General features: G+C 42.6%; 1 long non-coding RNA gene across 3 annotated transcripts; it reads right to left on the minus strand.

Annotated features, from left to right (window-relative positions):
• Positions 1–1,232: 1,232 nt before the first annotated feature.
• On the minus strand, positions 1,233–24,296 carry LOC117438401 (uncharacterized). Of its 3 annotated transcripts, none has more exons than XR_004550755.1 (4): positions 24,232–24,296; positions 4,248–4,395; positions 2,132–2,246; positions 1,233–1,296 (listed from the first exon to the last, which is right to left on the minus strand). It is a non-coding gene; the product is annotated as an uncharacterized lncRNA (long non-coding RNA). The 3 variants fall into 3 exon arrangements; XR_004550756.1 differs by having other exon boundaries at positions 4,248–4,390; positions 24,232–24,293; XR_004550754.1 differs by lacking the exon at positions 24,232–24,296 and having other exon boundaries at positions 4,248–4,993.
• Positions 24,297–24,565: the final 269 nt, after the last annotated feature.

The following is a 24,565-nucleotide window of genomic DNA, read 5'->3' on the forward strand; positions in this document are numbered from 1 at the left end:
CCAATCAGAGGAGAGGGGGGGCGGAGCCGGAGAGGGGCGTGGCTAGGAGCGGGTCACGTGCGCCTCAGCCAATCAGAGGAGTGGGGGGCGGAGCCGGCGCCGGGCGGGACTAAGCGTGATTGACAACCGCCGCAGCCAATCAGAGGCGTGGGGGGGCGCCGTCGGCGCCGGGCGGGACTAAGCGTGATTGACAACTGCCGCAGCCAATCAGAGGCGTGGGGGGGCGCGGTCGGCGCCGGGCGGGACTAAGCGTGATTGACAACCGCCGCAGCCAATCAGAGGCGTGGGGGGGCGCCGTCGGCGCCGGGCGGGACTAAGCGTGATTGACAACCGCCGCAGCCAATCAGAGGAGTGGGGGGGCGCCGTGGGCGCCGGGCGGGACTAAGCGTGATTGACAACCGCCGCAGCCAATCAGAGCAGTGATCCGGCGCCGCCGGAGCCGGGCGGGACTAGGCGTGACTGACAAGCGCCGCAGCCAATCAGAGGAGTGGGGGGGCCAGTGTAGAAGCCGAACGGAAGCGGGGCGGGAGTAAGAGTGACTGACAGGCGTCTCAGCCAGTCGGGGTGCGGCTTGTGCCGCCGAACCGGGTCCGGACCGTACCGTACCGAGCCGAGGCGAATCATGGGGGTAACGGGACTTGGCGGAGGCAAACGGGGGGGGCAATGGCAGCTGTCGGCTCCCCTGGGACCCCATGGAAGCCACTCCGGTCCCTCCGGGCGGCTCCGTCCCCCTCAGGCGGCTTCGGCTCCGCTCGGTTCCCTTCGGGCGGCTCCGGCCTCTTGGGGTGCAGTTCGTACTTTTGGCCACAGGAGGGCAGCACCTCCCTTTGCTCTGAGCCACCCCTTTGCTTCCCCTCCCGCATCTCCGGCACCTGCAGTACCGAGCTTTGGACACAGGATGGCAGCAGCGAGCAGTGCCCCGAGCTACGCCGTGCCCCTCCACCTCCAGCACCTGCAGTACCGACGCTTGGACACGAGGTGGCAGCACACGCTGCAGAAGCAACGGCCTTAGAGCAACGGCGGCTCCCCTCCCCGTTGACAGCCTCCGGGGACCCCAGCTGCTGAGTGGGGACAGTTTGCAATATTGGGGCTGGGGCAAAGTTGCTTAAGGAACTTCTATTCGAGATTCTTTCAGACTTTTATTGCTTTGTGTTTGCTTTGTGGGGATTTATAATCACATTCTTCTCTTTTGCTTTTTATTTTCTTTACACATTTTATTTCCTTTTTCATTCATGTTTTTTCCAGCTGTCCTTGTCTTTTAGTCTCTTTCAGTAACTATTTTTAGGCGTCCCATACCTAAAATGAGATAAGAAATGGGCAAACATGGGTTAGAAAATGAAAAAAATGGTTCAAAACACCTTACAAATGGTCCAAAGTGGAACACAAGTGGCCCAAAATGGATTAAAACAATCAAGAAATGGGTAAAAATGGGTTAGAAGTGGGCAAAAATGGCCTACAATGCGGAAGATGTGGATAAATATGGGACAGAAACAGCCACAGACAGGTCAGAAATAGCCCCCAAAAAAGCTTTAAAGGGGTTAGAAATGGGAAAGATGGGTTAGAAATTGCCAAAAACGGCTTAAAACTGGTAAGAAATGGGCAAAACTGGGATAGAAATGGCCATGAATTGTTTTGAAATAGACTAAAATGGCTTAAAATAGGGTAGAAATGGGGAAAAATGGCTTAAACCAGGCTCAGAAATGGGCAAAAATGTGTTTGAAGTGGCAAAAAAAATGGTTAGAAGAAAAAATAGTTTAGAAATGGACAAAATGGCTTAAACCAGGTTAGAATTGGACATATAAGGGTTGCAAATGGCTAAAAATGGGTTTAAATCTAGTTAGAAGTGGCCACAATTGTGTTAGAAATCGTCAAAAAAGGCTTAAAGCTGCTGACAAATGGGAAAAAATGGGTTAGAGAAATAAAAAAGTGGCTTAAACAGAGTGAGAAAAGGGCCAAAAAAAGAGGGAAATTTTAAGAAATGGCTTTAAAAGGGTTAGAAGTGACCAAACATGGGTTAGAAATGGCAGAAAGAATTTAGAAATAGCAAATAAAACAGTTTAGAAGTGGGCATAAATGAGTTAGAAACAGCCATGTTACGGCATCTTCTTGGAATCAGGGGCTAAGTACACACCTCTGTCCCTGCAAGTGCTGCCCGGGGCTGCCAGGAAAGCCGATCTGTGCAATAGGCTGTGTGTGTTCTGGTCTGTGAGCCCACCATCAGCTACGGTACAGGTGAAGTCTTGTCACTGGAAAATGTTGAGCAGATAATACCCTTTAGTGAGCTAGAAAGCGGCACTAACGCTGCCTGCCTGGCAGGCTAGGAAAGGCAGATACATTTGGGGTTATGCACACGAAAGCTCTACGTCCTGCCGTGGTTCCAATGTCATTGCTCTTAGAGGTAAATGGAAAAGCAGCCTCAGGCCTCCTGCTGGGCTCAGGGATCCATCAGCTGCACCTGAGCAGCTTTGCCTGCAGGATGTGATACTTGCTATGCTGGTAAGTGACCAGTTCAAATAGGTTGAAATCAAGGTGCATTTGCCCAGAGCTGGGTGTTACTCGCACTGGTACTGGTACTTGTGGCAGCAAACATTTACCGTGACCCACCTGCTGAACAGAGCTCAGTACTGCAAATAATAAGCCAGTTTCCCCTCCCTGGCTGCATTAAAACAGGCTCCTCCAGATGAATTTAACCTCATGTCAGTGAAGCACTTTAGCTCAAGGTGCCAAAGACAAGCTTCGGCATGGGCACAATGCCACCAGACACACCAAAGAGCGTGAGGACGGGAAGCCCTTCCCTAAGAAAGAAGGGTAACTGTGGCCTTGGGCTTCTAAAGAGACCCTCAGCAGCTGTAGGGAAATGCCTGCATTCCCTGGGGTTCTAATCATATGAGCACAGGATGGTTTTGGTTGGAAGGAACCTTTAAAGGTCATCTGGTCTAACCTCCCCTGCCATGAGCAGGGACATCTTCAACTCCATCAGGGTGCTCAGAACCACATCCAGCCTGGCCTTGAATGTCCCCAGGGATGGGGCATCCACCACCTCTCTGGCCAACCTCTGCCAGTGCTTTACCACCCTCATTACAGAAAAATACTGGGGCTGACCTGTTCCTGGTTCTCCCTCCCTCCCTCCAGGCCTTGCCTTCTCCTCAGCAGTGCAGGTCCTAATTCAACAAAGACAACACCAAGGGCTGCAAACTCTGCTGGCAGTACCCAAATGTCAAGAGGAAACCGGGGACCTGCATTGTCACAACATCCAACAGGATGATTAGAAAAACACTGGTAATTCCCCATAGCCATAGAGCTGCTGCAAAACAGCCTGCAAGCAAAGCAATTGCTGTTTAAGCAAAAAGCAGCGCAATGGTCTCCGAGCAGGAAAGCAAACCAAGCTGAGATTTCCTGGGACAATGTTTTCAATTACGTGAATGTAATTGACTGGAAAGGAAAAAACTTCTTGAATTAAGCACGTAAACAAGGTGAACAAAATAATTTCTTCCTTGTTCAAGCAGAGGATGTGGTTTTGCTCTCATTTACTGGCCCCAGGTAGGAGAATCTACATCTGTCCAGCTGTTAAAGTGTCACTCTGCATTATGCCAATGTAAGAGGAAACAAAGTCCTGCATCCACATCTTCAGCCCCAGCTCAAGAGGGACGTGGAGCTGCTCAAGCGAGCCAGAGGAAACCATGGAGCTGCTGCGAGGGCTGGAGCAGCTATGCTCTGGAGCCAGGCTGAGAGAGCTGGGCTGGGGCAGCCTGGACAAGAGAAGGCTCCTGAAGGGGAGACCTGAGAGCAGCTCCAGTGCCTAAAGGGGCTGCAGGAAACCTGGAGAGGGGCTTGGGACAAGGGCCTGTAGGGACAGGCCAAGGGGAATGGCTTGAACCTGCCCGAGGGGAAACTGAGCTGAGCTCTTAGGCAGAAGCTGTTCCCCGTGAGGGTGCTGAGGCGCTGGCACAGGGTGCACAGAGAAGCTGTGGCTGCCCCATCCCTGGCAGTGTTCAAGTCCAGGTTGGACACAGGGGCTTGGAGCAACCTGCTCTAGTGTGAGGTGTCCCTGCCTGCCTGTGGCAGGGGTTGGAGCTGGATGAGCTTTAAGGTCCCTTCCAACATGAACCATTCCATGATTCTGTAAAATGTAGAAATGGGGAGGATAACTACAGGCAAATTACAGACCAATCGATGAAAGCAGAGAGTAAATGGATTTCCTCTCTCGGCAAGGTCAGAGAAGCATGTGCTACGATTACCAGACATACCTCCACTCTCTTCTCCTGCTTCCCAGTTGCAGAAACCTCTCTTTCCTTTTTGGTCTTGCAGATGAAAGAAAGAGGCTAAAAAAGTCTTCTGGAGCTCTTGAAAGGGTCTGTTCTGGCACACACAGTGTGCACATGGCTGCACGCTGCTCTGAAACAGAGGGTTCTTGTATTTATCTAAGAACAAGAACTGGGTTTTTCTCAAAGCTCAAGAAACCACTGATGTGGGTCCACAGCATCAACGCTGATGAGGCTGATAGGCGGGTGTGCAGCCTAAAAAGAACGCATGATCAGGGTGCAGGTCACGTGTAAAACTCGCTCAAAACAGACACTCATATAGGGCATCGTGCAAGCAGGGTATTGCTGCAGCAGCCGTCCCTTGAAGAAATGGCTGGTTTTACAAACCTGTCTATCCTTACATCATCTTTATGTTCCTCCTCCTCGTACATATGAACATAAATTGTTAACAAGTTAAGCATAGATGCATAGATGGCATAGATGGCCACTAAAAACAAGAAAAAAAACCCATGTACTACTATGCCAAACCTAATACATCGGTGCTGCTCACACCAAACCATACACTGGGAGCTTCCTGCCAGCCTGTACCACTTCAGAGCTTGCAGCTTTTACCATGATATTATGATATTAACTTGAATTTTTGCACTGACTGCTAAGAAAGCAAAAAAGGAAGCATTTTTAGCAAGGGATAATAAAGCTATTTCATAGTATCATATCTATAAATAAATATAAATAGCCTGAAGCACATTAGAAATAGGCAAGAGCAGCTTAAAACAGGCCAAAAATGACCACAAATACTAAAGAAGTAGCCAAAACCAGCTTAGAACTAGTAAGGAATGGGCAGAATAAGATAGAAAAGCCTCTCCATTGTTTACAATGTGCCAAAAGAATCTAAAAAAGGTTTAGAAATGCAGAACAGTAAGATAAAAATGACCATACAGGAGTTAAACCAAGCTAGGAAGGGGAAGACCAGGCTAGAAATGGGTAGGAAATGAACCAAAATGGTTTGGAAACTGCCAGAATGGCTTCAGAAGAATTAGAAATGGGCATCAAGAGGTTAGAAATAGCCTGAAGCACATTAGAAAAAGGCAAGAGCAGCTTAAAACAGCCCAGAAATGACCACAAATATTGAAGAAGGAGCCAAAACCAGCTTAAAACTAGTAAGGATTGGGCAGAATAAGATGGAAAAGCCTCTCCATTGTTTACAATGTGCCAAAAGAATCTAAAAAAGGTTTAGAAATGCAGAACAGTAAGATAAAAATGACCATACAGGAGTTAAACCAAGCTAGGAAACGGGAAGACCAGGCTAGAAATGGGTAGGAAATGGACCAAAATGGTTTGGAAACTGCCAGAATGGCTTCAGAAGAATTAGAAATGGGCATCAAGAGGTTAGAAATAGCCTGAAGCACATTAGAAATAGGCAAGAGCAGCTTAAAACAGGCCAAAAATGACCACAAATACTAAAGAAGTAGCCAAAACCAGCTTAGAACTAGTAAGGAATGGGCAGAATAAGATAGAAAAGCCTCTCCATTGTTTACAATGTGCCAAAAGAATCTAAAAAAGGTTTAGAAATGCAGAACAGTAAGATAAAAATGACCATACAGGAGTTAAACCAAGCTAGGAAGGGGAAGACCAGGCTAGAAATGGGTAGGAAATGGACCAAAATGGTTTGGAAACTGCCAGAATGGCTTCAGAAGAATTAGAAATGGGCATCAAGAGGTTAGAAATAGCCTGAAGCACATTAGAAATAGGCAAGAGCAGCTTAAAACAGGCCAAAAATGACCACAAATACTAAAGAAGTAGCCAAAACCAGCTTAAAACTAGTAAGGAATGGGCAGAATAAGATGGAAAAGCCTCTCCATTGTTTACAATGTGCCAAAAGAATCTAAAAAAGGTTTAGAAATGCAGAACAGTAAGATAAAAATGACCATACAGGAGTTAAACCAAGCTAGGAAGGGGAAGACCAGGCTAGAAATGGGTAGGAAATGGACCAAAATGGTTTGGAAACTGCCAGAATGGCTTCAGAAGAATTAGAAATGGGCATCAAGAGGTTAGAAATAGCCTGAAGCACATTAGAAGTAGGCAAGAGCAGCTTAAAACAGGCCAAAAATGACCACAAATACTAAAGAAGTAGCCAAAACCAGCTTAAAACTAGTAAGGAATGGGCAGAATAAGATGGAAAAGCCTCTCCATTGTTTACAATGTGCCAAAAGAATCTAAAAAAGGTTTAGAAACGGAGAAGAGTAAAATAAAAATGACCATACAGGAGTTAAACCAAGCTAGGAAACGGCAAAACCAGGCTAGAAATGGGTAGGAAATGGACCAAAATGGTTTGGAAACTGCCAGAATGGCTTCAGAAGAATTAGAAATGGGCATCAAGAGGTTAGAAATAGCCTGAAGCACATTAGAAATAGGCAAGAGCAGCTTAAAACAGGCCAAAAATGACCACAAATACTAAAGAAGTAGCCAAAACCAGCTTAAAACTAGTAAGGAATGGGCAGAATAAGATGGAAAAGCCTCTCCATTGTTTACAATGTGCCAAAAGAATCTAAAAAAGGTTTAGAAATGCAGAAGAGTAAGATAAAAATGACCATACAGGAGTTAAACCAAGCTAGGAAGGGGAAGACCAGGCTAGAAATGGGTAGGAAATGGACCAAAATGGTTTGGAAACTGCCAGAATGGCTTCAGAAGAATTAGAAATGGGCATCAAGAGGTTAGAAATAGCCTGAAGCACATTAGAAGTAGGCAAGAGCAGCTTAAAACAGGCCAAAAATGACCACAAATACTAAAGAAGTAGCCAAAACCAGCTTAAAACTAGTAAGGAATGGGCAGAATAAGATGGAAAAGCCTCTCCATTGTTTACAATGTGCCAAAAGAATCTAAAAAAGGTTTAGAAACGGAGAAGAGTAAAATAAAAATGACCATACAGGAGTTAAACCAAGCTAGGAAACGGCAAAACCAGGCTAGAAATGGGTAGGAAATGGACCAAAATGGTTTGGAAACTGCCAGAATGGCTTCAGAAGAATTAGAAATGGGCATCAAGAGGTTAGAAATAGCCTGAAGCACATTAGAAATAGGCAAGAGCAGCTTAAAACAGGCCAAAAATGACCACAAATACTAAAGAAGTAGCCAAAACCAGCTTAAAACTAGTAAGGAATGGGCAGAATAAGATGGAAAAGCCTCTCCATTGTTTACAATGTGCCAAAAGAATCTAAAAAAGGTTTAGAAACGGAGAAGAGTAAGATAAAAATGACCATACAGGAGTTAAACCAAGCTAGGAAACGGCAAAACCAGGCTAGAAATGGGTAGGAAATGGACCAAAATGGTTTGGAAACTGCCAGAATGGCTTCAGAAGAATTAGAAATGGGCATCAAGAGGTTAGAAATAGCCTGAAGCACATTAGAAATAGGCAAGAGCAGCTTAAAACAGGCCAAAAATGACCACAAATACTAAAGAAGTAGCCAAAACCAGCTTAAAACTAGTAAGGAATGGGCAGAATAAGATGGAAAAGCCTCTCCATTGTTTACAATGTGCCAAAAGAATCTAAAAAAGGTTTAGAAATGCAGAACAGTAAGATAAAAATGACCATACAGGAGTTAAACCAAGCTAGGAAGGGCAAGACCAGGCTAGAAATGGGTAGGAAATGGACCAAAATGGTTTGGAAACTGCCAGAATGGCTTCAGAAGAATTAGAAATGGGCATCAAGAGGTTAGAAATAGCCTGAAGCACATTAGAAAAAGGCAAAGAGCAGCTTAAAACAGCCCAGAAATGACCACAAATATTGAAGAAGGAGCCAAAACCAGCTTAAAACTAGTAAGGATTGGGCAGAATAAGATGGAAAAGCCTCTCAATTGTTTACAATGTGCCAAAAGAATCTAAAAAAGGTTTAGAAACGGAGAAGAGTAAAATAAAAATGACCATACAGGAGTTAAACCAAGCTAGGAAACGGCAAAACCAGGCTAGAAATGGGTAGGAAATGGACCAAAATGGTTTGGAAACTGCCAGAATGGCTTCAGAAGAATTAGAAATGGGCATCAAGAGGTTAGAAATAGCCTGAAGCACATTAGAAATAGGCAAGAGCAGCTTAAAACAGGCCAGAAATGACCACAAATACTAAAGAAGGAGCCAAAACCAGCTTAAAACTAGTAAGGAATGGGCAGAATAAGATGGAAAAGCCTCTCCATTGTTTACAATGTGCCAAAAGAATCTAAAAAAGGTTTAGAAACTGAGAAGAGTAAGATAAAAATGACCATACAGGAGTTAAACCAAGCTAGGAAACGGCAAAACCAGGCTAGAAATGGGTAGGAAATGGACCAAAATGGTTTGGAAACTGCCAGAATGGCTTCAGAAGAATTAGAAATGGGCATCAAGAGGTTAGAAATAGCCTGAAGCACATTAGAAAAAGGCAAGAGCAGCTTAAAACAGCCCAGAAATGACCACAAATATTGAAGAAGGAGCCAAAACCAGCTTAAAACTAGTAAGGATTGGGCAGAATAAGATGGAAAAGCCTCTCCATTGTTTACAATGTGCCAAAAGAATCTAAAAAAGGTTTAGAAATGCAGAAGAGTAAGATAAAAATGACCATACAGGAGTTAAACCAAGCTAGGAAACGGCAAAACCAGGCTAGAAATGGGTAGGAAATGGACCAAAATGGTTTGGAAACTGCCAGAATGGCTTCAGAAGAATTAGAAATGGGCATCAAGAGGTTAGAAATAGCCTGAAGCACATTAGAAATAGGCAAGAGCAGCTTAAAACAGGCCAAAAATGACCACAAATACTAAAGAAGTAGCCAAAACCAGCTTAAAACTAGTAAGGAATGGGCAGAATAAGATGGAAAAGCCTCTCCATTGTTTACAATGTGCCAAAAGAATCTAAAAAAGGTTTAGAAATGGAGAAGAGTAAAATAAAAATGACCATACAGGAGTTAAACCAAGCTAGGAAGGGGAAGACCAGGCTAGAAATGGGTAGGAAATGAACCAAAATGGTTTGGAAACTGCCAGAATGGCTTCAGAAGAATTAGAAATGGGCATCAAGAGGTTAGAAATAGCCTGAAGCACATTAGAAAGAGGCAAGAGCAGCTTAAAACAGCCCAGAAATGACCACAAATATTGAAGAAGGAGCCAAAACCAGCTTAAAACTAGTAAGGATTGGGCAGAATAAGATGGAAAACCCTCTCCATTGTTTACAATGTGCCAAAAGAATCTAAAAAAGGTTTAGAAACGGAGAAGAGTAAAATAAAAATGACCATACAGGAGTTAAACCAAGCTAGGAAACGGCAAAACCAGGCTAGAAATGGGTAGGAAATGGACCAAAATGGTTTGGAAACTGCCAGAATGGCTTCAGAAGAATTAGAAATGGGCATCAAGAGGTTAGAAATAGCCTGAAGCACATTAGAAATAGGCAAGAGCAGCTTAAAACAGGCCAAAAATGACCACAAATACTAAAGAAGTAGCCAAAACCAGCTTAAAACTAGTAAGGAATGGGCAGAATAAGATGGAAAAGCCTCTCCATTGTTTACAATGTGCCAAAAGAATCTAAAAAAGGTTTAGAAATGCAGAACAGTAAGATAAAAATGACCATACAGGAGTTAAACCAAGCTAGGAAGGGGAAGACCAGGCTAGAAATGGGTAGGAAATGAACCAAAATGGTTTGGAAACTGCCAGAATGGCTTCAGAAGTATTAGAAATGGGCATCAAGAGGTTAGAAATAGCCTGAAGCACATTAGAAAGAGGCAAGAGCAGCTTAAAACAGCCCAGAAATGACCACAAATATTGAAGAAGGAGCCAAAACCAGCTTAAAACTAGTAAGGATTGGGCAGAATAAGATGGAAAAGCCTCTCCATTGTTTACAATGTGCCAAAAGAATCTAAAAAAGGTTTAGAAATGCAGAACAGTAAGATAAAAATGACCATACAGGAGTTAAACCAAGCTAGGAAACGGGAAGACCAGGCTAGAAATGGGTAGGAAATGGACCAAAATGGTTTGGAAACTGCCAGAATGGCTTCAGAAGAATTAGAAATGGGCATCAAGAGGTTAGAAATAGCCTGAAGCACATTAGAAATAGGCAAGAGCAGCTTAAAACAGGCCAAAAATGACCACAAATACTAAAGAAGTAGCCAAAACCAGCTTAAAACTAGTAAGGAATGGGCAGAATAAGATAGAAAAGCCTCTCCATTGTTTACAATGTGCCAAAAGAATCTAAAAAAGGTTTAGAAATGCAGAACAGTAAGATAAAAATGACCATACAGGAGTTAAACCAAGCTAGGAAGGGCAAGACCAGGCTAGAAATGGGTAGGAAATGGACCAAAATGGTTTGGAAACTGCCAGAATGGCTTCAGAAGAATTAGAAATGGGCATCAAGAGGTTAGAAATAGCCTGAAGCACATTAGAAATAGGCAAGAGCAGCTTAAAACAGGCCAAAAATGACCACAAATACTAAAGAAGTAGCCAAAACCAGCTTAAAACTAGTAAGGAATGGGCAGAATAAGATGGAAAAGCCTCTCCATTGTTTACAATGTGCCAAAAGAATCTAAAAAAGGTTTAGAAATGCAGAACAGTAAGATAAAAATGACCATACAGGAGTTAAACCAAGCTAGGAAGGGGAAGACCAGGCTAGAAATGGGTAGGAAATGGACCAAAATGGTTTGGAAACTGCCAGAATGGCTTCAGAAGAATTAGAAATGGGCATCAAGAGGTTAGAAATAGCCTGAAGCACATTAGAAATAGGCAAGAGCAGCTTAAAACAGGCCAAAAATGACCACAAATACTAAAGAAGTAGCCAAAACCAGCTTAAAACTAGTAAGGAATGGGCAGAATAAGATAGAAAAGCCTCTCCATTGTTTACAATGTGCCAAAAGAATCTAAAAAAGGTTTAGAAATGCAGAACAGTAAGATAAAAATGACCATACAGGAGTTAAACCAAGCTAGGAAGGGCAAGACCAGGCTAGAAATGGGTAGGAAATGGACCAAAATGGTTTGGAAACTGCCAGAATGGCTTCAGAAGAATTAGAAATGGGCATCAAGAGGTTAGAAATAGCCTGAAGCACATTAGAAATAGGCAAGAGCAGCTTAAAACAGGCCAAAAATGACCACAAATACTAAAGAAGTAGCCAAAACCAGCTTAAAACTAGTAAGGAATGGGCAGAATAAGATGGAAAAGCCTCTCCATTGTTTACAATGTGCCAAAAGAATCTAAAAAAGGTTTAGAAACGGAGAAGAGTAAGATAAAAATGACCATACAGGAGTTAAACCAAGCTAGGAAACGGCAAAACCAGGCTAGAAATGGGTAGGAAATGGACCAAAATGGTTTGGAAACTGCCAGAATGGCTTCAGAAGAATTAGAAATGGGCATCAAGAGGTTAGAAATAGCCTGAAGCACATTAGAAATAGGCAAGAGCAGCTTAAAACAGGCCAAAAATGACCACAAATACTAAAGAAGTAGCCAAAACCAGCTTAAAACTAGTAAGGAATGGGCAGAATAAGATGGAAAAGCCTCTCCATTGTTTACAATGTGCCAAAAGAATCTAAAAAAGGTTTAGAAATGCAGAACAGTAAGATAAAAATGACCATACAGGAGTTAAACCAAGCTAGGAAGGGCAAGACCAGGCTAGAAATGGGTAGGAAATGGACCAAAATGGTTTGGAAACTGCCAGAATGGCTTCAGAAGAATTAGAAATGGGCATCAAGAGGTTAGAAATAGCCTGAAGCACATTAGAAATAGGCAAGAGCAGCTTAAAACAGCCCAGAAATGACCACAAATATTGAAGAAGGAGCCAAAACCAGCTTAAAACTAGTAAGGAATGGGCAGAATAAGATGGAAAAGCCTCTCCATTGTTTACAATGTGCCAAAAGAATCTAAAAAAGGTTTAGAAACGGAGAAGAGTAAAATAAAAATGACCATACAGGAGTTAAACCAAGCTAGGAAACGGCAAAACCAGGCTAGAAATGGGTAGGAAATGGACCAAAATGGTTTGGAAACTGCCAGAATGGCTTCAGAAGAATTAGAAATGGGCATCAAGAGGTTAGAAATAGCCTGAAGCACATTAGAAATAGGCAAGAGCAGCTTAAAACAGGCCAGAAATGACCACAAATACTAAAGAAGGAGCCAAAACCAGCTTAAAACTAGTAAGGAATGGGCAGAATAAGATGGAAAAGCCTCTCCATTGTTTACAATGTGCCAAAAGAATCTAAAAAAGGTTTAGAAACTGAGAAGAGTAAGATAAAAATGACCATACAGGAGTTAAACCAAGCTAGGAAACGGCAAAACCAGGCTAGAAATGGGTAGGAAATGGACCAAAATGGTTTGGAAACTGCCAGAATGGCTTCAGAAGAATTAGAAATGGGCATCAAGAGGTTAGAAATAGCCTGAAGCACATTAGAAAAAGGCAAGAGCAGCTTAAAACAGCCCAGAAATGACCACAAATATTGAAGAAGGAGCCAAAACCAGCTTAAAACTAGTAAGGATTGGGCAGAATAAGATGGAAAAGCCTCTCCATTGTTTACAATGTGCCAAAAGAATCTAAAAAAGGTTTAGAAATGCAGAACAGTAAGATAAAAATGACCATACAGGAGTTAAACCAAGCTAGGAAACGGCAAAACCAGGCTAGAAATGGGTAGGAAATGGACCAAAATGGTTTGGAAACTGCCAGAATGGCTTCAGAAGAATTAGAAATGGGCATCAAGAGGTTAGAAATAGCCTGAAGCACATTAGAAATAGGCAAGAGCAGCTTAAAACAGGCCAAAAATGACCACAAATACTAAAGAAGTAGCCAAAACCAGCTTAAAACTAGTAAGGAATGGGCAGAATAAGATGGAAAAGCCTCTCCATTGTTTACAATGTGCCAAAAGAATCTAAAAAAGGTTTAGAAATGCAGAAGAGTAAGATAAAAATGACCATACAGGAGTTAAACCAAGCTAGGAAGGGGAAGACCAGGCTAGAAATGGGTAGGAAATGAACCAAAATGGTTTGGAAACTGCCAGAATGGCTTCAGAAGAATTAGAAATGGGCATCAAGAGGTTAGAAATAGCCTGAAGCACATTAGAAAAAGGCAAGAGCAGCTTAAAACAGCCCAGAAATGACCACAAATATTGAAGAAGGAGCCAAAACCAGCTTAAAACTAGTAAGGATTGGGCAGAATAAGATGGAAAAGCCTCTCCATTGTTTACAATGTGCCAAAAGAATCTAAAAAAGGTTTAGAAACGGAGAAGAGTAAAATAAAAATGACCATACAGGAGTTAAACCAAGCTAGGAAACGGCAAAACCAGGCTAGAAATGGGTAGGAAATGGACCAAAATGGTTTGGAAACTGCCAGAATGGCTTCAGAAGAATTAGAAATGGGCATCAAGAGGTTAGAAATAGCCTGAAGCACATTAGAAATAGGCAAGAGCAGCTTAAAACAGGCCAAAAATGACCACAAATACTAAAGAAGTAGCCAAAACCAGCTTAAAACTAGTAAGGAATGGGCAGAATAAGATGGAAAAGCCTCTCCATTGTTTACAATGTGCCAAAAGAATCTAAAAAAGGTTTAGAAATGCAGAACAGTAAGATAAAAATGACCATACAGGAGTTAAACCAAGCTAGGAAGGGGAAGACCAGGCTAGAAATGGGTAGGAAATGAACCAAAATGGTTTGGAAACTGCCAGAATGGCTTCAGAATTATTAGAAATGGGCATCAAGAGGTTAGAAATAGCCTGAAGCACATTAGAAAAAGGCAAGAGCAGCTTAAAACAGCCCAGAAATGACCACAAATATTGAAGAAGGAGCCAAAACCAGCTTAAAACTAGTAAGGATTGGGCAGAATAAGATGGAAAAGCCTCTCCATTGTTTACAATGTGCCAAAAGAATCTAAAAAAGGTTTAGAAATGCAGAACAGTAAGATAAAAATGACCATACAGGAGTTAAACCAAGCTAGGAAACGGGAAGACCAGGCTAGAAATGGGTAGGAAATGGACCAAAATGGTTTGGAAACTGCCAGAATGGCTTCAGAAGAATTAGAAATGGGCATCAAGAGGTTAGAAATAGCCTGAAGCACATTAGAAATAGGCAAGAGCAGCTTAAAACAGGCCAAAAATGACCACAAATACTAAAGAAGTAGCCAAAACCAGCTTAAAACTAGTAAGGAATGGGCAGAATAAGATAGAAAAGCCTCTCCATTGTTTACAATGTGCCAAAAGAATCTAAAAAAGGTTTAGAAATGCAGAACAGTAAGATAAAAATGACCATACAGGAGTTAAACCAAGCTAGGAAGGGCAAGACCAGGCTAGAAATGGGTAGGAAATGGACCAAAATGGTTTGGAAACTGCCAGAATGGCTTCAGAAGAATTAGAAATGGGCATCAAGAGGTTAGAAATAGCCTGAAGCACATTAGAAATAGGCAAGAGCAGCTTAAAACAGGCCAAAAATGACCACAAATACTAAAGAAGTAGCCAAAACCAGCTTAAAACTAGTAAGGAATGGGCAGAATAAGATGGAAAAGCCTCTCCATTGTTTACAATGTGCCAAAAGAATCTAAAAAAGGTTTAGAAATGCAGAACAGTAAGATAAAAATGACCATACAGGAGTTAAACCAAGCTAGGAAGGGGAAGACCAGGCTAGAAATGGGTAGGAAATGGACCAAAATGGTTTGGAAACTGCCAGAATGGCTTCAGAAGAATTAGAAATGGGCATCAAGAGGTTAGAAATAGCCTGAAGCACATTAGAAATAGGCAAGAGCAGCTTAAAACAGGCCAAAAATGACCACAAATACTAAAGAAGTAGCCAAAACCAGCTTAAAACTAGTAAGGAATGGGCAGAATAAGATGGAAAAGCCTCTCCATTGTTTACAATGTGCCAAAAGAATCTAAAAAAGGTTTAGAAATGCAGAAGAGTAAGATAAAAATGACCATACAGGAGTTAAACCAAGCTAGGAAGGGGAAGACCAGGCTAGAAATGGGTAGGAAATGAACCAAAATGGTTTGGAAACTGCCAGAATGGCTTCAGAAGAATTAGAAATGGGCATCAAGAGGTTAGAAATAGCCTGAAGCACATTAGAAAAAGGCAAGAGCAGCTTAAAACAGCCCAGAAATGACCACAAATATTGAAGAAGGAGCCAAAACCAGCTTAAAACTAGTAAGGATTGGGCAGAATAAGATGGAAAAGCCTCTCCATTGTTTACAATGTGCCAAAAGAATCTAAAAAAGGTTTAGAAACGGAGAAGAGTAAAATAAAAATGACCATACAGGAGTTAAACCAAGCTAGGAAACGGCAAAACCAGGCTAGAAATGGGTAGGAAATGGACCAAAATGGTTTGGAAACTGCCAGAATGGCTTCAGAAGAATTAGAAATGGGCATCAAGAGGTTAGAAATAGCCTGAAGCACATTAGAAATAGGCAAGAGCAGCTTAAAACAGCCCAGAAATGACCACAAATATTGAAGAAGGAGCCAAAACCAGCTTAAAACTAGTAAGGAATGGGCAGAATAAGATGGAAAAGCCTCTCCATTGTTTACAATGTGCCAAAAGAATCTAAAAAAGGTTTAGAAATGCAGAACAGTAAGATAAAAATGACCATACAGGAGTTAAACCAAGCTAGGAAGGGCAAGACCAGGCTAGAAATGGGTAGGAAATGGACCAAAATGGTTTGGAAACTGCCAGAATGGCTTCAGAAGAATTAGAAATGGGCATCAAGAGGTTAGAAATAGCCTGAAGCACATTAGAAATAGGCAAGAGCAGCTTAAAACAGCCCAGAAATGACCACAAATATTGAAGAAGGAGCCAAAACCAGCTTAAAACTAGTAAGGATTGGGCAGAATAAGATGGAAAAGCCTCTCCATTGTTTACAATGTGCCAAAAGAATCTAAAAAAGGTTTAGAAACGGAGAAGAGTAAAATAAAAATGACCATACAGGAGTTAAACCAAGCTAGGAAACGGCAAAACCAGGCTAGAAATGGGTAGGAAATGGACCAAAATGGTTTGGAAACTGCCAGAATGGCTTCAGAAGAATTAGAAATGGGCATCAAGAGGTTAGAAATAGCCTGAAGCACATTAGAAATAGGCAAGAGCAGCTTAAAACAGGCCAAAAATGACCACAAATACTAAAGAAGTAGCCAAAACCAGCTTAAAACTAGTAAGGAATGGGCAGAATAAGATGGAAAAGCCTCTCCATTGTTTACAATGTGCCAAAAGAATCTAAAAAAGGTTTAGAAATGCAGAACAGTAAGATAAAAATGACCATACAGGAGTTAAACCAAGCTAGGAAGGGGAAGACCAGGCTAGAAATGGGTAGGAAATGAACCAAAATGGTTTGGAAACTGCCAGAATGGCTTCAGAAGAATTAGAAATGGGCATCAAGAGGTTAGAAATAGCCTGAAGCACATTAGAAAAAGGCAAGAGCAGCTTAAAACAGCCCAGAAATGACCACAAATATTGAAGAAGGAGCCAAAACCAGCTTAAAACTAGTAAGGATTGGGCAGAATAAGATGGAAAAGCCTCTCCATTGTTTACAATGTGCCAAAAGAATCTAAAAAAGGTTTAGAAACGGAGAAGAGTAAAATAAAAATGACCATACAGGAGTTAAACCAAGCTAGGAAACGGCAAAACCAGGCTAGAAATGGGTAGGAAATGGACCAAAATGGTTTGGAAACTGCCAGAATGGCTTCAGAAGAATTAGAAATGGGCATCAAGAGGTTAGAAATAGCCTGAAGCACATTAGAAATAGGCAAGAGCAGCTTAAAACAGGCCAAAAATGACCACAAATACTAAAGAAGTAGCCAAAACCAGCTTAAAACTAGTAAGGAATGGGCAGAATAAGATGGAAAAGCCTCTCCATTGTTTACAATGTGCCAAAAGAATCTAAAAAAGGTTTAGAAATGCAGAAGAGTAAGATAAAAATGACCATACAGGAGTTAAACCAAGCTAGGAAGGGGAAGACCAGGCTAGAAATGGGTAGGAAATGAACCAAAATGGTTTGGAAACTGCCAGAATGGCTTCAGAATTATTAGAAATGGGCATCAAGAGGTTAGAAATAGCCTGAAGCACATTAGAAAAAGGCAAGAGCAGCTTAAAACAGCCCAGAAATGACCACAAATATTGAAGAAGGAGCCAAAACCAGCTTAAAACTAGTAAGTATTGGGCAGAATAAGATGGAAAAGCCTCTCCATTGTTTACAATGTGCCAAAAGAATCTAAAAAAGGTTTAGAAACGGAGAAGAGTAAATAAAAATGACCATACAGGAGTTAAACCAAGCTAGGAAACGGCAAAACCAGGCTAGAAATGGGTAGGAAATGGACCAAAATGGTTTGGAAACTGCCAGAATGGCTTCAGAAGAATTAGAAATGGGCATCAAGAGGTTAGAAATAGCCTGAAGCACATTAGAAATAGGCAAGAGCAGCTTAAAACAGGCCAAAAATGACCACAAATACTAAAGAAGTAGCCAAAACCAGCTTAAAACTAGTAAGGAATGGGCAGAATAAGATGGAAAAGCCTCTCCATTGTTTACAATGTGCCAAAAGAATCTAAAAAAGGTTTAGAAATGCAGAAGAGTAAGATAAAAATGACCATACAGGAGTTAAACCAAGCTAGGAAGGGGAAGACCAGGCTAGAAATGGGTAGGAAATGAACCAAAATGGTTTGGAAACTGCCAGAATGGCTTCAGAAGAATTAGAAATGGGCATCAAGAGGTTAGAAATAGCCTGAAGCACATTAGAAAAAGGCAAGAGCAGCTTAAAACAGCCCAGAAATGACCACAAATATTGAAGAAGGAGCCAAAACCAGCTTAAAACTAGTAAGGATTGGGCAGAATAAGATGGAAAAGCCTCTCCATTGTTTACAATGTGCCAAAAGAATCTAAAAAAGGTTTAGAAACGGAGAAGAGTAAAATAAAAATGACCATACAGGAGTTAAACCAAGCTAGGAAACGGCAAAACCAGGCTAGAAATGGGTAGGAAATGGACCAAAATGGTTTGGAAACTGCCAGAATGGCTTCAGAAGAATTAGAAATGGGCATCAAGAGGTTAGAAATAGCCTGAAGCACATTAGAAATAGGCAAGAGCAGCTTAAAACAGGCCAAAAATGACCACAAATACTAAAGAAGTAGCCAAAACCAGCTTAAAACTAGTAAGGAATGGGCAGAATAAGATGGAAAAGCCTCTCCATTGTTTACAATGTGCCAAAAGAATCTAAAAAAGGTTTAGAAATGCAGAAGAGTAAGATAAAAATGACCATACAGGAGTTAAACCAAGCTAGGAAGGGGAAGACCAGGCTAGAAATGGGTAGGAAATGAACCAAAATGGTTTGGAAACTGCCAGAATGGCTTCAGAAGAATTAGAAATGGGCATCAAGAGGTTAGAAATAGCCTGAAGCACATTAGAAAAAGGCAAGAGCAGCTTAAAACAGCCCAGAAATGACCACAAATATTGAAGAAGGAGCCAAAACCAGCTTAAAACTAGTAAGGATTGGGCAGAATAAGATGGAAAAGCCTCTCCATTGTTTACAATGTGCCAAAAGAATCTAAAAAAGGTTTAGAAACGGAGAAGAGTAAAATAAAAATGACCATACAGGAGTTAAACCAAGCTAGGAAACGGCAAAACCAGGCTAGAAATGGGTAGGAAATGGACCAAAATGGTTTGGAAACTGCCAGAATGGCTTCAGAAGAATTAGAAATGGGCATCAAGAGGTTAGAAATAGCCTGAAGCACATTAGAAATAGGCAAGAGCAGCTTAAAACAGGCCAAAAATGACCACAAATACTAAAGAAGTAGCCAAAACCAGCTTAAAACTAGTAAGGAATGGGCAGAATAAGATGGAAAAGCCTCTCCATTGTTTACAATGTGCCAAAAGAATCTAAAAAAGGTTTAGAAATGCAGAAGAGTAAGATAAAAATGACCATACAGGAGTTAAACCAAGCTAGGAAGGGGAAGACCAGGCTAGAAATGGGTAGGAAATGAACCAAAATGGTTTGGAAACTGCCAGAATGGCTTCAGAAGTATTAGAAATGGGCATCAAGAGGTTAGAAATAGCCTGAAGCACATTAGAAAAAGGCAAGAGCAGCTTAAAACAGCCCAGAAATGACCACAAATATTGAAGAAGGAGCCAAAACCAGCTTAAAACTAGTAAGTATTGGGCAGAATAAGATGGAAAAGCCTCTCCATTGTTTACAATGTGCCAAAAGAATCTAAAAAAGGTTTAGAAACGGAGAAGAGTAAAATAAAAATGACCATACAGGAGTTAAACCAAGCTAGGAAACGGCAAAACCAGGCTAGAAATGGGTAGGAAATGGACCAAAATGGTTTGGAAACTGCCAGAATGGCTTCAGAAGAATTAGAAATGGGCATCAAGAGGTTAGAAATAGCCTGAAGCACATTAGAAATAGGCAAGAGCAGCTTAAAACAGGCCAAAAATGACCACAAATACTAAAGAAGTAGCCAAAACCAGCTTAAAACTAGTAAGGAATGGGCAGAATAAGATGGAAAAGCCTCTCCATTGTTTACAATGTGCCAAAAGAATCTAAAAAAGGTTTAGAAATGCAGAAGAGTAAGATAAAAATGACCATACAGGAGTTAAACCAAGCTAGGAAGGGGAAGACCAGGCTAGAAATGGGTAGGAAATGGACCAAAATGGTTTGGAAACTGCCAGAATGGCTTCAGAAGAATTAGAAATGGGCATCAAGAGGTTAGAAATAGCCTGAAGCACATTAGAAATAGGCAAGAGCAGCTTAAAACAGGCCAAAAATGACCACAAATACTAAAGAAGTAGCCAAAACCAGCTTAAAACTAGTAAGGAATGGGCAGAATAAGATGGAAAAGCCTCTCCATTGTTTACAATGTGCCAAAAGAATCTAAAAAAGGTTTAGAAACGGAGAAGAGTAAAATAAAAATGACCATACAGGAGTTAAACCAAGCTAGGAAACGGCAAAACCAGGCTAGAAATGGGTAGGAAATGGACCAAAATGGTTTGGAAACTGCCAGAATGGCTTCAGAAGAATTAGAAATGGGCATCAAGAGGTTAGAAATAGCCTGAAGCACATTAGAAATAGGCAAGACCAGCTTAAAACAGGCCAAAAATGACCACAAATACTAAAGAAGGAGCCAAAACCAGCTTAAAACTAGTAAGGAATGGGCAGAATAAGATGGAAAAGCCTCTCCATTGTTTACAATGTGCCAAAAGAATCTAAAAAAGGTTTAGAAATGCAGAAGAGTAAGATAAAAATGACCATACAGGAGTTAAACCAAGCTATGAAGGGGAAGACCAGGCTAGAAATGGGTAGGAAATGGACCAAAATGGTTTGGAAACTGCCAGAATGGCTTCAGAAGAATTAGAAATGGGCATCAAGAGGTTAGAAATAGCCTGAAGCACATTAGAAATAGGCAAGAGCAGCTTAAAACAGGCCAGAAATGACCATAAATACTTAAGTAACCAAAAATAGCTTAGAACTAGTCAGGAATGGGATGAAGTAAAATGGAAATGCCTGTTAATTGTTTAGAATTAGTCTTACTGAGGCTTACCTGAACCTAGCGACCGTTTCTCACTGTGCAGCTTCTCAGACAGCCAACATGCAAGATCCATTCCCTGGGCATGATGCTCCAGCTTCTCAGCTGTTGGGACTCTGCTCTGGGAGGGGCAGTTTCTGCCTGACCTGGATACTGCTGGTTCTCTTTCTCCCTGCCATCTGGGCTTGCTTCTTCCCCGTGCTCTTCTTTATCTATCTCTGCCACGGATTCTGCTGCTTCCTGCTCTCACAGCCAAGCAGTGGAGAAAAGAGAACAGTGAGGGATTTTTTTATGGACAAATCCCATGCAAGCATTTCACAGGAGAGACAATCCCCTACAAAAATTCTTACCTATGAAACCCAACAGCCGCAGCCACTGCAGCCATTAGCGAGGGCCTGTGCTTGAGCTGCCTCTGCATCTGGAATAAGAAGCATTTATGAAGAAGCCTGATGGCTTTACTGGAGCTAAGCAGTTGTCCAAAGACGGGCGAAAGCAGGAGAGCAACAGCAGCAACTGAAGTCCTTAACAGAAAGGCTGGGATGAGCTGGCCTCCCCCAGGGCTCAGCCCAGCAAGGTCTGTGTGCAGAACAAAAGGAGGGCAATGCACCCTTCCCCCTTCTCATTTCTCCGAGAATCCCAGTCTCCAGATCCTTCAGCACCTTAAAGCTACAGTCAACAGTCTAATTTCCCAACTAAGCACAAGATTAGATCAGAGAAAACAAGCAGGGAACGCCTTGGCTGCTTTAGAAACAGCTATTTCAACCCTGGCCCCTTTCCCTCCCAGTGCAGGTACAGTGTGAATTACGGACCTCCAGGTAACCACCCCCCCCCCCCCCCCGTGCCTTCACTCCCCTCAGTACCGAGCACCGAGAGGCTTCCCGTGCCGAGCGGCCAGCAGGCAGGAGAGGCCCCTCTGCGCACGTCCAAGGCACGGCCGGGCGGCCGGGCCCGCTCCCCTCCCCGGTAAGCCCGGCCCCGCGGTGGGCTCGGCTCTCACCTGCTGCTGCCGGGACCCGGACCTGGACCCGGACCCTGCCCGCCGCCATGCTGCTCCCGGGGGCTGCGCCTGCCACACCGAAACGGCGCGGAGGGACCGGAGCCGGCGGGCGGCCACCAGACTGCGGCCGCATGGAGCCGCGCTTGCTACAGCCCGCCGGAAACCGGCGGGCACCACGTGACACCAGCCACTTCCGGGGACAGGGAGCACCACGGCTCATGCGCGGAGGCAGGGCTGCAGTACCTAACCTGGACACAAGATGGCAACAGCGAGCGGCGCCAGCCGCCGAAACGCCCGCCACCCCCCCCCCCTTCCAGCCCTGCCGATCATTGTCATGTCATCCTTATGGGATCACTGTCGGGGCTGCAAGAGTGTCTGCCGGCTGCTCTGCATCTCTGCCACAGAGCCTTGCTTCAAGCCTGCTTTCATCACGTTGACAACTGCTTCAGAGCAGAGATCTGAACAAAAACACTGGCCAAATTATCACCGAGTTGCTAAACAACTACTATGTTAATACCCACACAGCTTTTATGTCTAGAGACCATTGCTGAGCCCAGAACCTGTAACCTCCATCCCAAGGAAATGCTCAAGATCTGCCTCTGATCATAATACACACAGACTTGCACTACAGATGCTGCACCTGGCCCAAATACACACCATGAGTAGAGCAGCTCCAAGGCAAACACACACACACAAAACACTACACATGCTGTGACACCAACAAACAGAGAATAACCTACACAGGCACAGTACCTCCCAGACGGAGCAGCACATCTGCCCGGATCACATGCACAGACCCAAGAGCAAAGCAACCGGGCTCCTGAGGAGCCTGAGAACCAGGTCTGACAAAACCAAATCATTCCAAACACAAACACAAATAAGATAAAAATGACCATACAGGAGTTAAACCAAGTTAGGAAAGGGCAAGACCAGGCTAGAAATGGGTAGGAAATGGACCAAAATGGTTTGGAAACTGCCAGAATGGCTTCAGAAGAATTAGAAATGGGCATCAAGAGGTTAGAAATAGCCTGAAGCACATTAGAAGTAGGCAAGAGCAGCTTAAAACAGGCCAAAAATGACCACAAATACTAAAGAAGTAGCCAAAACCAGCTTAAAACTAGTAAGGAATGGGCAGAATAAGATGGAAAAGCCTCTCCATTGTTTACAATGTGCCAAAAGAATCTAAAAAAGGTTTAGAAACGGAGAAGAGTAAAATAAAAATGACCATACAGGAGTTAAACCAAGCTAGGAAACGGCAAAACCAGGCTAGAAATGGGTAGGAAATGGACCAAAATGGTTTGGAAACTGCCAGAATGGCTTCAGAAGAATTAGAAATGGGCATCAAGAGGTTAGAAATAGCCTGAAGCACATTAGAAATAGGCAAGAGCAGCTTAAAACAGGCCAAAAATGACCACAAATACTAAAGAAGTAGCCAAAACCAGCTTAAAACTAGTAAGGAATGGGCAGAATAAGATGGAAAAGCCTCTCCATTGTTTACAATGTGCCAAAAGAATCTAAAAAAGGTTTAGAAATGCAGAAGAGTAAGATAAAAATGACCATACAGGAGTTAAACCAAGCTAGGAAGGGGAAGACCAGGCTAGAAATGGGTAGGAAATGAACCAAAATGGTTTGGAAACTGCCAGAATGGCTTCAGAAGAATTAGAAATGGGCATCAAGAGGTTAGAAATAGCCTGAAGCACATTAGAAAAAGGCAAGAGCAGCTTAAAACAGCCCAGAAATGACCACAAATATTGAAGAAGGAGCCAAAACCAGCTTAAAACTAGTAAGGATTGGGCAGAATAAGATGGAAAAGCCTCTCCATTGTTTACAATGTGCCAAAAGAATCTAAAAAAGGTTTAGAAACGGAGAAGAGTAAAATAAAAATGACCATACAGGAGTTAAACCAAGCTAGGAAACGGCAAAACCAGGCTAGAAATGGGTAGGAAATGGACCAAAATGGTTTGGAAACTGCCAGAATGGCTTCAGAAGAATTAGAAATGGGCATCAAGAGGTTAGAAATAGCCTGAAGCACATTAGAAATAGGCAAGACCAGCTTAAAACAGGCCAGAAATGACCACAAATACTAAAGAAGGAGCCAAAACCAGCTTAAAACTAGTAAGGAATGGGCAGAATAAGATGGAAAAGCCTCTCCATTGTTTACAATGTGCCAAAAGAATCTAAAAAAGGTTTAGAAATGCAGAAGAGTAAGATAAAAATGACCATACAGGAGTTAAACCAAGCTATGAAGGGGAAGACCAGGCTAGAAATGGGTAGGAAATGGACCAAAATGGTTTGGAAACTGCCAGAATGGCTTCAGAAGAATTAGAAATGGGCATCAAGAGGTTAGAAATAGCCTGAAGCACATTAGAAATAGGCAAGAGCAGCTTAAAACAGGCCAGAAATGACCATAAATACTTAAGTAACCAAAAATAGCTTAGAACTAGTCAGGAATGGGATGAAGTAAAATGGAAATGCCTGTTAATTGTTTAGAATTAGTCTTACTGAGGCTTACCTGAACCTAGCGACCGTTTCTCACTGTGCAGCTTCTCAGACAGCCAACATGCAAGATCCATTCCCTGGGCATGATGCTCCAGCTTCTCAGCTGTTGGGACTCTGCTCTGGGAGGGGCAGTTTCTGCCTGACCTGGATACTGCTGGTTCTCTTTCTCCCTGCCATCTGGGCTTGCTTCTTCCCCGTGCTCTTCTTTATCTATCTCTGCCACGGATTCTGCTGCTTCCTGCTCTCACAGCCAAGCAGTGGAGAAAAGAGAACAGTGAGGGATTTTTTTATGGACAAATCCCATGCAAGCATTTCACAGGAGAGACAATCCCCTACAAAAATTCTTA

This window comes from Melopsittacus undulatus, unplaced genomic scaffold (assembly GCF_012275295.1).
Source record: "Melopsittacus undulatus isolate bMelUnd1 unplaced genomic scaffold, bMelUnd1.mat.Z mat_scaffold_234_arrow_ctg1, whole genome shotgun sequence".
NCBI lineage: Eukaryota > Metazoa > Chordata > Aves > Psittaciformes > Psittaculidae > Melopsittacus > Melopsittacus undulatus.